The following is a 12,862-nucleotide window of genomic DNA, read 5'->3' on the forward strand; positions in this document are numbered from 1 at the left end:
GGGGAGTTGGAATCTTCCGAGAACCTACCGTTGGAGAAAAAAGGAGAAATAAAGAATGTTCACACGAGTGACTGAAGTTATGACGTTCACAACCCGAAATATAATCTATTTCTTGGAAAAAAAGTCAAGTTAGGAAACAATAAAGAGATTTTTGTATCAAAGTATCTGTTTCTTAAGCATTTGTACATGTATAAACATATAAAATAAATTTTTCCAAAATATTTTCTTTGCTAAAACCCCCCCCCCCCCCCCAAAATATACAAAAAATACAATCAGCTGCCAAAAATCATCACTTATGGCAAGATATGTATTGCAATTTTCACTTTTTGAAAATCTGTTTTTCTTTCATATGCTGGAAAATCTTTTCAAAAACTCAGCTGCAGCTGTTTTCTTTTTGGTATTTTCTGCAGAAATGTTGGATGGTATTACAGAGTGTTTGTGAAAATAAAGCATTCATATATTTAACTGTAATCTGTCCTTTTAGAGATGCCCCTTAATTGAACTGCAGATTACTATATGCAGGCATGTTCATGAAAGGAGTCACAGGTAACAATGCATACAGAAATCTGAAAGCACAAAGTATTTGTACGTGTAGAAAGAGCTAAGCTTTGGGCAGTCTGAAAACAAAACTCTTTAACTTTTCAGAATCTTCAATGGGCATTTTTGTCAGTACTAATATTGTTTATGATGTACTGTAGCATACACACTATCCCAACACAACAGGTATGCTGTGACATTATCCTACAAAATGTCTATCATTAGATTTTTAAAGAAGAGATATTATTTTCAGGATACTGTTTAAGACAGAACTCAGAGAGTAAAAGCTCTTCCACTCATATCTAGGCATGTATCATTGATCTTTCCTATATTCTTGAGCTATAAATTGATGTAACCCAATTTTAAAACACAACTTTACACATCATCTTGTTAAGAGAAGGGATCTACTGTACCATTGTGCAGTTATCACAAACATTCTTTCCCTTTAGACAATGCAGTGCAGATAAAGGCTTTTGCTGTGGGTGTCAATTTTGAGCACACAACCCCCTACAGGAAATATTTCCATGAGCTGCGCTTTATGCACTTGGCAAGATTTTTGTATACTTTCGGCAAGTCTTTTTGAAAAAATCTAAAAGCAAGAGAGACTTCCTTTACAAATTTCCTGTCTGCATTTTATGCAGAGCACAGAAATATTATGATGTTTCTTATGTTGTACGTTTCATAGAATACCAAGCTGAGCAAAAGCGTTTCCTGGCATCTAGTAATGAGGTGTGAGATTTAACACTGCAGCTTGAGTCTCTCTACATTTTAGATTTTTCTTTTAACTGGACATTTAAGTATGTATTTTTATTGTCTTAAAATGTTACATATTTAATGCTATTATAATTATATTTATCTGCAAAATAAGAAGTAGTTTTTTATGGGAAACGTCATTGACTGGGAAAGACCTAGTCCTAGGGGAATCTCAGCAGCAGAAACTTTAACGGTATGCATGGTTAATGATTGCTTTCTTATCCAGCTTGTCAGAGCACCTGCAGGAGAAGATAATTGTATAGATCTTGGGTTTTCTGACAATCAAGCCTGAGTGAAGTGAGGAGAGGTGAGAGAACCATTAGGGAGCTGTGAGGACAATAATGGTGTGCTTCTGTTATGACACCACTGTGCACAAGACAGGTCAGAATCCATGTGCTGTGGATCAGAGAGTTTCCGAGGCTTCAGATGTGAGCTGGAGCAGTCGAATCTCTCTGAAGAAAACCAGGGTGCGGTGATAAGTGGTAGTTGAAGCTGCAGTGGAGACTGGCAGAGAACTGGTAGTTACGGTGACAGTCACAACAGAAGTGGGCTACTGACCAGCAGTAGACTGGCATCCCCATGTTATTCACTGCAGAAACAGGTGGAGGACTGGCAGTTGCAGAAGACAGATAGGGGCTAGAGTAGTCACCGTGGGAGTTGCCTGCTGACGCAATGAAGACCGGCGTAGAGGAAGGGGTCCCCTCCTGGAGCTGGGCAAGCAGAACGCACATGGTCAGGGTGTGCTTAATGGGAGTGCTCCTGGACCTGATCAGGCTGATCAAGGGGCGCGCTCTCAGGTACACTTTGTCATGGCAGATAACGGTAGATGTGCTGTAGACCGGGCTCGGCAGTGCAGTAACTGGCTGCCAGCTTGCAACGGACTGGAATTACTCTAGATGTCTCAGGAGAGATGGGCCACTCACTGGTAGCAGTCTCACAGTTACTTTTAACCACCATGAGATATCACTGTACAAATGTCAAAAACAAAACATAAAATTTAACAACCTAGATTCAAACAACAAGCCAGCAGCCATATCATCCTGCAACTCACAACAGGCAATCCCACTGAACCTAAGCAGGTGTGAGCCTGGTCAGAACCTGGTTGTTGCTGGAAGAGGGGCCAGCAGGGGGCGCTCACCCTGTGGTCTGTGTGGGTCATAATACCCCAGTATAGTGACGGGGACACTATAGTGTCAAAAAGCACTGTCCTTCAGATGAGACATAAAACCAAGCTCCTCACTCAATATCGTCATTAAAAATCACAGGGTCTTTCTTGAAAAGAGTGATGGTGTTGCCCCCCGGCATCCTGGCTAAACTTTCCCATTGGCCTTTACCAATCATGGCCTCCTAATAACCCCCATTTATGAATTGGCTTCATCACTCTGTTCTCCTCCACACTGTGTGTTGAGCATTCTGGCGCACTATGGCTGCTGTAGTGTCATCCCGATGGGGCTGCATATTGGTGGTGGTGGAGGGGATATAGAAAATCACTATATCTGTGTGTTACGTCCCAGTGTGTGGTCTATGTGTTTTTGTTGTTATGTTCCACACTTCTGACTTTGATTGTTCTCCCTTCCCCATTGGCCCACCATTACACTATTGTTTCGGTATGACATCATCTTCAATTAGCTTCTCGACCAATCACAACTCATCTTATTCACTATATAACATGGAGGTTTTCAGAAGGAAGAGGCCTTTTGTTTGACTTCGGTCCCGCTTTGCTTCGCTTTGCTTCGCTTTGTTTTGCTTCACTTCGCTGGTTTCTGTTAATCTCTTTGTACTTTCATTTGTTTGTGTTTATCCTCGTTTTGCCATTACCTTGCCCAAACTTGTAATGCTATCAACCTCTGTGTGCTTTTGTACTCTGTTACTTGTCTACTCTTGTTTGTATTCATAGTTCACTTATGTATTTGTGTGAACTTTTGTGTATTGAGTTAGTTTAGGTTGTTGGGTACATTTTGCACACACGTAGTTGATTTTTGTATTAGTAACACTAGTTTAGGATGGGTGAGTGCCTTTTGTCTTGTATGGTTTTGGGTAGTCAGTGGAGGTTAGCTAGGGTGTTTGAAGACGCTGAAGACCGTGTTTTGGGGTTTTCTTTTGTAGTTAGGTTAGCTTCCCCTCACTTTCTTAGCCAGCTCCATTTTGTTTGTTATTTTCTTTTCTTTGGCACTGCTCCAGTTCCCTTACCCTGTGTGTTATTGTGTCCTATTACAAACCAGTCACTTATTCATCTTAAAATAATCACTTTTTTAAAATAATCGACCTTTGTTATCACGCTTCCTAGTCCCTCACCAGAACCCACCTGCAGCAAAAAACTATCCCAAATTTTACACCCCTTTACCCCCAGACACTTGGGGGTCATAACACTGTGTTTAGGAAATATTATTTTTATTAAAACCTTAATCCATGCAATATATGAAATACAAAATGGGAAATGCTGAGCTAGAAGAGGCTACTTATAAAAAAGACTTAAGTGTTTGTGTACAGTGGTGAGAAAACGTTTGTGAACCGATTGGAATTAACTGTATTCCTGCAGTAAGTGCTCCTAAAATGTGATCTGATCTTCACCTCTGTCATAATAATACATAAGCACAATCTGATTAACAAATAATACACCAACAATTGTACTTTTTCATGTCCATATTGAACACATTGGTTAAACATTCACTGTCTATGCTGGAAAAGGTCTGGGAATCTTTAGATTAAGTAACTGGTGGAACCTCCTTTAGCAGCAATGACCTTAACCGAACGTTTCCCGTAGCTGCTGATCAGTCCTGCACACTGTTTTGGGGGGCATTTTGGCCCATTCCTCTTTACAGAACTGTTTCAGTTTGTTGTTATTGTTGGGATTTCTTGCATAATTGGCTTACTTTAGGTCATGCCACAGCATTAAAATTGGATTAAGATTGGGACTCTGACACTGAGGCAGAAAAGCAGCTCCCAACCATACTACTCCCTCCACGCTTCACAGCTTGGATGAGGGTTTTGTGTTAGTATGCAGTTTTTTTCCTCTAAACATAAAGTTGTGTAGCAATTTCCACTTTTGTCTCATATATCCACAGAACAATATTCCAGTAGCATTGTAAAACACCCAAATGCTCTTTGGCAATGCTCTTTAGACACAATGTTCTTTTTTTGGAGAGCAGCGGTTTCCTCTGTGGTATTCCCCCATGCACACCACTCATGTTCAGTGTTTTTCTTATTGTAAACTCATGAACACAGACATTAGCCTGTAGAACAGACACCTGCAGGTCCTCCACTGTTACCCTAGGGTTCTTTGTCACCTCCTTGAGCATTGTACGGATCGCTTTTGCAGTGATTTTTGTTGGACATCCACTCCAAGAGAGAGTAGCAATGGTACTGAATGTCTTCCATTCGTACCCTGTTTTTCTGACTGTGCATTGATAGAGGCCTAAGTTTTTAGAAATGTTTTTGTAACAGTTTCCAGCATTATGAGCACAATTCTTCTTCTAAGGTCCTCTGAAACTTCTTTTGATTGGGACATTTCATTTGGACAAATCTGTTTTGAAGAGCAGACTCTGTTGGTAACCAAAGTTTGTGAGTTTTTTTTACAGGGCAGGGTGCCTCATACTCACACCTGAATGTCATCTCATTGATTGGAACTCCTGATTCCAATTACCCCCTTTAATTAATAGAGGTTCACATACTGTACATTTTCCAGCATAGACAGTGAATGTTTAAAGGATGGATTCAATAAAGGCAAGAACAAATTGCAAAATTAGTTTTGATACACATGAAAATAGAAATATTATTATTATATTTATCTATTTGATAAAAATAATTATATATGTATATATTTGATATTTATCTGTTAATATATTATGATCAATCAAAATGCTTATTGCTTTATACTTAATGGTGGTAAGATAATTAAAATTTCTTATTTCCCTAGAAAATAAATTATATAATATCCTGGAATAAATCATGGTCTGATCAAGCTCTGAAGGCTATAAGAAAATGTAATCATTGCATTAATGAAAATCTCTGTGGTTTCATAAATAGCTGTCTGGAGATCAAAAGAAATAAAGTATATTTCCCTGTTTGTATCATTTTGAAATTTGGGAGTCAATATTGTGGGCAGACTGTCACACAAACAACATAAGTAGTAAGAGTGACAGTTGAACAATTCTACTGAAATGCAAATATGAATAAAGAATAAGCATTTCATCAAAATAAAAAAATAAGTAACGTTCCCAAAAGAAAATCCAACGATTAATATTTTTCTCTGACATTTTACTTTAATCTTTTTGTCATAGAAATGAAATGCGTCCCCCTTTACTAGTAATACTAGGTCTAGGCTTACAGTATATAGTCATAAACCTTCGTAGGTGAAAGTGTTCCGTACTAATCATACTGTATAAGGGTGTAGACTTTGCGTTCTTGCACTGTATTGTACTGTAATGATGTTTTGGCGAGGATTACTTCACTTTAAATCTTACTGTTATCCTTTCTGACTTACTTAATAATAGGTGAATCTGGATGTGTTTTAATATCCTTTGTATTAAATATTAGATTATCTAACAAGAGATCTCGCCTGATGTCGAGAAATTGTACTTTGCCTCCTGCAAGTTAACCCCAAAGCAAAGCGGTGTCAATGCGTGAATCACTGTACTGTATTCCTTAACTAAGTCTCTTGTTAACAGAAAATTAATATCATTCAAATTCCAGTTGTTAGAAACGTCTAAAAGTCTACGCTGAAACATCGTCCATGATTGCAGTTGACTCGGTACACACGTCAGTCGACACTAGCATTGGCAGCCGTCCAGGGGCGCGGTTATGACTTCTTGCTTTTCAGTAAATCACCTGCTTTTTTAACCTTTAAAGTCGAGTGGAGAAATAGTTTGTTCATCACCCTTAACAAAGCAAGAAGTTTAGACTAGGAGAAAAACTTCTTTGTAGTCTATGAAAGCGATTATATAAGAATGTAACAGAACATCTAAACTGTCAAGCAACTCATCGTGTTTGGGGGTGTTTTTAGTTGGTTTTACGACTGTCAAGCCTATCTCCCTGAAGTATAAATTCATCTGTCCAGTATAAGGACCGGACTCAGATAACAATGAGGGGAAATCCAAGCTGGAAAGAGAAAAAAGAGGTATTTATTTCCATGGGGTAGTAACTCGTAAAACCTTCATGTATTCCAGTAAAAACAGTGATTATATTGATTTATTCCCGTAAAAATAAATGAGTACATTAGTTATCCTATAAACTACCCTAAACTATCCTAAAATTAAAGAAACTAAATGATATTATTTTGAAGCGGCAGCTCCATTAGACAGCGAGCAGGAAAAATTCATACACATGTAGCAATCCACAGAGACAGAGAAGTAAGTGAAAGTAAACGTAATCATCAAGTATCCATCATCATTGTTTAAATGCCACAACCCCCTCTACAGTAACAATAAATTACGCTTGAATAGACGGAGGAGGGAGGGGGGGGGGGGACATTGCATTATAAGCACGCTGTTTCCGCTTGCGGTGCTTTCCAAGTTAATGTAGTTCTGAACCACCAAGGAAACTTCAGATTTAATTTTGAAGTCTTCTTGCAGTCTGCATTACAATTATGTCCGACCCTACCAACTAGCAACGAAATTAAACAGGAAACATTCATCCAGGATCGTAAGTTCAGTTTTATTATTATTATTATTATTATTATTATTATTATTATTATTATTATTATTATTGTTGTTGTTGTTGTTGTTATGGTTGTTCTTCTTCTTCTTCTTCTTCTTCTTCTTCTTATTATTATTATTATTATTATTGTTGTTGTTGTTGTTGTTATGGTTGTTGTTGTTGTTGTTGTTGTCGTTGTTGTTAAGCGAGGAAGTTAAATACCATGATCTGTACTTATCACCATATAAACATGGTACATTATAACCATATATAACTTTTATATAATTTATAGAAAAATCACATGCAACTTACATGTACGACACATACGACAAGCTATTAGAAAATTAGATTTGTCATAGTAAATCAATACGACACAAGATTTAATTCATTTCAGCATTCTAATCAAAGAAAGTCTGCTCATATAAAAATAAAAGTGTTCTTAAGGTAAACATTTGTCGAGTCCAGTATAAATTAACATGTATCTATGTATTATCATATGCAGGAAGAATGAATACTCCCTTTTAAAGTTTCAAAGAATAACCTGCTATTGAAGTGACGGAAAACCGTTTTTGTCACTGTAATTCATAACGGTAATCTGATTAAAAACACGACCTACTCATTGTCATTTCACTTCTCGAAAGTATGATTAACGGGGCTTTACATGGTTGAAGTCTGGCAATAATGGTTACAGAAAGAAAACAACTCCTGTCTTCGCGCGCTTCTGAGAATTGAATTGTTTGGTAGACAATTACTGGAGGCTGGAGGCTGAAAATTATTCTTTAGCATTATGCAAGTATATATCCATTATATGGGTTTTACAAGTAGAGAATCAAAGAAAGATTCAGGTGAAACTCCGTTGAGAAGTTAGGTATAACGCAATAAAGCTACTGTATGTGTCTGGCAGATTACTTTTAAAACTGTTGATTTTTACAAGTTACCTCCCAATACACAAAGAGGTAAAATTACAATGGAGTGATATAGTATACAGGTACCGTAAGAGGATAAGATCAGTGGCTCCTCCACATAAATTCCACATTTTTTTTGATGACCTTAACTGTATACTGTAGATATCTAGGTCTGCTAGGAATTCAGTGAATTTAATTCTGGTGGGATTATGAATGAATCATATTCATATTTTTACAGTATTGCTCCTTGGGCAATTAGGAAAACATTTTTGTTTCTGTGTACAATACAAGTGTGCTGTCATTTTCTATAATTTATGCCAACATTTGTGAGTACAGTATGTGTACATTTTAAAAACGATTGATGAAAAGAACAACAAAAGAATATGAGTGCAAGTTGTTTTAAAAAGCACAGTCGAAACAGTGAAATGGTCATCGCTTTGGGGGATTGATAAAAGTGTGCAGGTGAAGTGTAGGCTTTTTAGCTTCTGGTTATGGCTACTCCAATGCAATTGCTTTGAAGCCATTTTTAGCACAAACTTGTACTGGTATTCAACATAAGAACATCCATCCATCCATTTTCGAAACTGCTTTATCCAGTACAGGGTCACAAGGTCTAACCTGGCAAGCATGGGGTGCAAGGCAGGATACACCCTGTATGGGACACCAGTCCATTGCAGGGCACACACAGACACAAACATCCGCACAACATAAGAACATAAGAAAGGTTATAAAGAAGTGGTGGCCACTTGGCCCATCTAGCTCACGTGCTTCCTAGCAAATTAATTTGAGGATCTCAGGGGAATCAGCTTTAGTAAAATGGTTGGGCAGGTTGACTCATACTCCCACATTCCCTTGTGTAAAAAAACTGCCTCCTCCTATTCTAAATTTTCAACACTCTAAGCAGGAGTTCCACTTGTGTCCATCTGTTCAAGTTTCACTGCTGGTTTCAAAGAAAACAGAAACATCTCAATAACCCGATGATATCACACAGGCACACTATAGTGTTTCAAAATAATATGCACAGACAAGACTTCAACAGGGGTGAAAAAACAATTCTTTCCGCGATAAAAGAATCAATAGCAATGGATGAAGGACAGAGAAACAAAAGAAAAGGAGAAAATCAAGCAAGAAAAATGAAAAGAGAAGGGGTTTTCAATGGATATGCTATATTTAAGTTCAAATCTGAGATTTAGATTAAAGTGCGATAGTTGTTTTTCAAAATAGCATATTTAAGGTATGGTATTTTAAATAATCATGTATTTTCAGCACTATAAAAAGCAGTCGATGAATGGCAACTGTGAAACATATTGAAATAATGGATGTCCATTATTAATATACTGTAGATCATGCACAACAACAAAAAACAAAACTTGGATATTACTTCTTTGTACTGTATATTCCTTGTTTCAATGAAAAAATGGATGAAACCTTACAGTATACAGATAAAAGATAAAGATAAACCTTTTATCATTGTGTAATGATGTACTTGTATGTATCACAGGAATCCGTTTTGTTTAAGAAAAAATAATAAACATTACCGATGAAATAATAATTATACAGAGTCACTAAGAATCCACAGCATAACTGGAGTGTGGACAACCATTTTGGAGTAATTTGTTATTAAGACCAGAAAGGAGCATTCGGAGTGTAGAGGCTTTCCCTATTTTAATTATTTTCCTTAGTCAGTTATTCATTTAATATATGTTGTTTTTTTTGTATGTTTTATTTATTTCAGTGAACCACACTGTTTGTCTCTTTTTTGCTTTTTTAAAAAGGGCCAAGCGATTATTCTTTGTAACTTCATACTGATGGGATTTCGATTTAGTTACGGTCTGAAGACCATCAAGACTCACGAAACAACCTTCCCTGAATGGGTAGGCTGTAACCATATTAAAGAAATGTTTAGTACAGCAAGGAACTGCTACTAAGGAAAACTGAGTTATTTGTATCTAGGTTCAGCATAAACAAGTTTATATAAACAATCCTTATCTGGGATTTGAATATGACAGCATCATCTTAAAGGTTGTATTGGAATCAGTCCAGAATAGAGCTACTCGATATTTTCCCAGGCTTAATGGAAGTACTGGACCTTTATAGCATTAAACAGAGAAGACTACAAGGAGAACTAGGAGACCTTATCCAAGTATTCACAATCCTCAAAGACACTGACAAAGTTACAACGAAACATTAGTGAAAAGACACACATGGAAACTACATGGAAGTGCATTTAAAAATAATAAGAAGAGTAAATTAATCAAACAAATTATTCTGGGATTATGGAAAAACCACATAGCTCTAATGCCAATATCCTGGCTTCTTTCGAGAAAAGGCTAGTTGAATTCCTAGCATTAGCTACTAAGTACCAAATAGGCTAGACAAGCTGAAAGGCCTCCTCTCATTTGTAACTTATACTCTTACAGTGCCTTGCGAAAGTATTCGGCCCCCTTGAACTTTTCAACCTTTTGCCACATTTCAGGCTTCAAACATAAAGATATAAAATAAAAAATTTATGTGAAGAATCACCAACAAGTGGGACACAATTGTGAAGTGGAACGAAATCTATTGGATTTTTGAAACTTTTTTAACTAATAAAAAAATGAAAAGTGGGGCGTGCAAAATTATTCGGCCCCTTTACTTTCAGTGCAGCAAACTCACTCCAGAAGTTCAGCGAGGATCTCTGAATGATCCAATGTTGTCCTAAATGACTGATGGTGATAAATAGAATCCACCTGTGTGTAATCAAGTCTCTGTATAAATGCACCTGCTCTGTGATAGTCTCAAGGTTCTGTTGAAAGCGCAGAGAGCATCATGAAGACCAAGGAACACACCAGGCAGGTCCGTAATACTGTTGTGGAGAAGTTTAAAGCCGGATTTGGATACAAAAAGATTTCCCAAGCTTCAAACATCCCAAGGAGCACTGTGCAAGCGATCATCTTGAAATGGAAGGAGTATCAGACCACTGCAAATCTACCAAGACCTGGCCGTCCCTCTAAACTTTCAGCTCAGACAAGGAGAAGACTGATCAGAGATGCAGCCAAGAGGCCCATGATCACTCTGGATGAACTGCAGAGAACTACAGCTGAGGTGGGAGAGTCTGTCCATAGGACAACAATCAGTCTTACACTGCACAAATCTGGCCTTTATGGAAGAGTGGCAAGAAGAAAGCCATTTCTCAAAGATATCCATAAAAAGTCTCGTCTAAAGTTTGCCACAAGCCACCTGGGAGACACCCCAAACATGTGGAAGAAGGTGCTCTGGTCAGATGAAACCAAAATCGAACTTTTTGGCCACAATGCAAAACGATATGTTTGGCGTAAAAGCAACACAGCTCATCACCCTCAACACACCATCCCCACTGTCAAACATGGTGGTGGCAGCATCATGGTTTGGGCCTGCTTTTCTTCAGCAGGGACAGGGAAGATGGTTAAAATTTAGGGGAAGATGGATGCAGCCAAATACAGGACCATTCTGGATGAAAACCTGTTGGAGTCTGCAAAAGACCTGAAACTGGGACGGAGATTTATCTTCCAACAAGACAATGATCCCAAACATACAGCAAAATCTACAAAGGAATGGTTCACAAATAAACGTATCCAGGTGTTTGAATGGCCAAGTCAAAGTCCAGACCTGAATCCAATCGAGAATCTGTGGAAAGAGCTGAAAACTGCTGTTCACAAACGCTCTCCATCCAACCTCACTGAGCTCGAGCTGTTTTGCAAGGAAGAATGGGCAAGAATTTCAGTCTCTCGATGTGCAAAACTGATAGAGACATACCCCAAGCGACTTGCAGCTGTAATCGCAGCAAAAGGTGGCTCTACAAAGTATTAACGCAAGGGGGCCGAATAATTTTGCACGCCCCACTTTTCATTTTTTTATTAGTTAAAAAAGTTTCAAAAATCCAATAGATTTCGTTCCACTTCACAATTGTGTCCCACTTGTTGGTGATTCTTCACATAAAATAAAAAATTTATATCTTTATGTTTGAAGCCTGAAATGTGGCAAAAGGTTGAAAAGTTCAAGGGGGCCGAATACTTTCGCAAGGCACTATATGTACTTTCACGGTGTTTTAACAAAATGGAGCTTTAACAACTCAAGATAAAAGAAACAGTAGAAGAAAAATGTATTAAGTGATTATACTTCTGTTTATATGACATATTGCAGTTCTTGATGTTTTTGGTCATTATAAGTAGATATATTCAATTAATAAAGTTTGAAATGAAGTGACTAAGGTTTGTATCATGCGATTTTGAGCAATCACTTCCTCTTGTTTCACAAAATTATTTTTGCTTGATTCTTCAAATAAATCTCATATACAGCTTTATTTTTGCCCTTATACAGACACAGTTATTCTGTATTTTATTGGTGAATATGTTCACGCAAAACAGAACAGACATAATCTAAGAAAAAAAAAATTGATGGCATTGCATTTGTCAGTAACATCAACAAAATGAAAGCCCATCAAGAATCATTCCAGTATCTCTTGAGTTGATTACCTGAATATACTAAGACAAAGAACACGTTCTACTGACAATGTATTTTATCTGTCTTTTAAAAGAAAGAATGGGTTGTCCAGTTGTGTGTGTCATCTTCCCTGTAACCCAGAGAAGAGAGGGAAATGCGGTGAAATCTAAGATATGTTTAATTGCAGACTTCTCTAAAAGCATTTACAAGGAAAATAGAAGAAGAAGTTTCAGAACTTCCTGGTATGAGGTGTTGGGAAACATCTTTATGTGACTGCTTTTTTGTAGTAAGACTGGTGTTAGAGCTTAACTTTAGTGCTTAGACTGCATTAATCACCAGGTGTCAGGAATCCTCAATGAAAAGGTATACAGATCCTGTACAGACACTGGAGTAGGTAGATGACAAGGCAGGCGAACAATCCAATAAGTAAGGCGACTTCATGGTCCAAAAGAAAAAGGGGATTCAGAATTCCCAAAGTACGATTGAAGCAAACAATCCGAAGCAAGAAGCAAGGTCATGGTCAAAAGGAGTAAGGTAGGTCGAAATCCGGGAAGTACACTGGTGGCAAACAA

Source organism: Lepisosteus platostomus, chromosome 2 (assembly GCF_059453375.1).
Source record: "Lepisosteus platostomus isolate fLepPlt1 chromosome 2, fLepPlt1.hap1, whole genome shotgun sequence".
Taxonomy (NCBI): domain Eukaryota; kingdom Metazoa; phylum Chordata; class Actinopteri; order Semionotiformes; family Lepisosteidae; genus Lepisosteus; species Lepisosteus platostomus.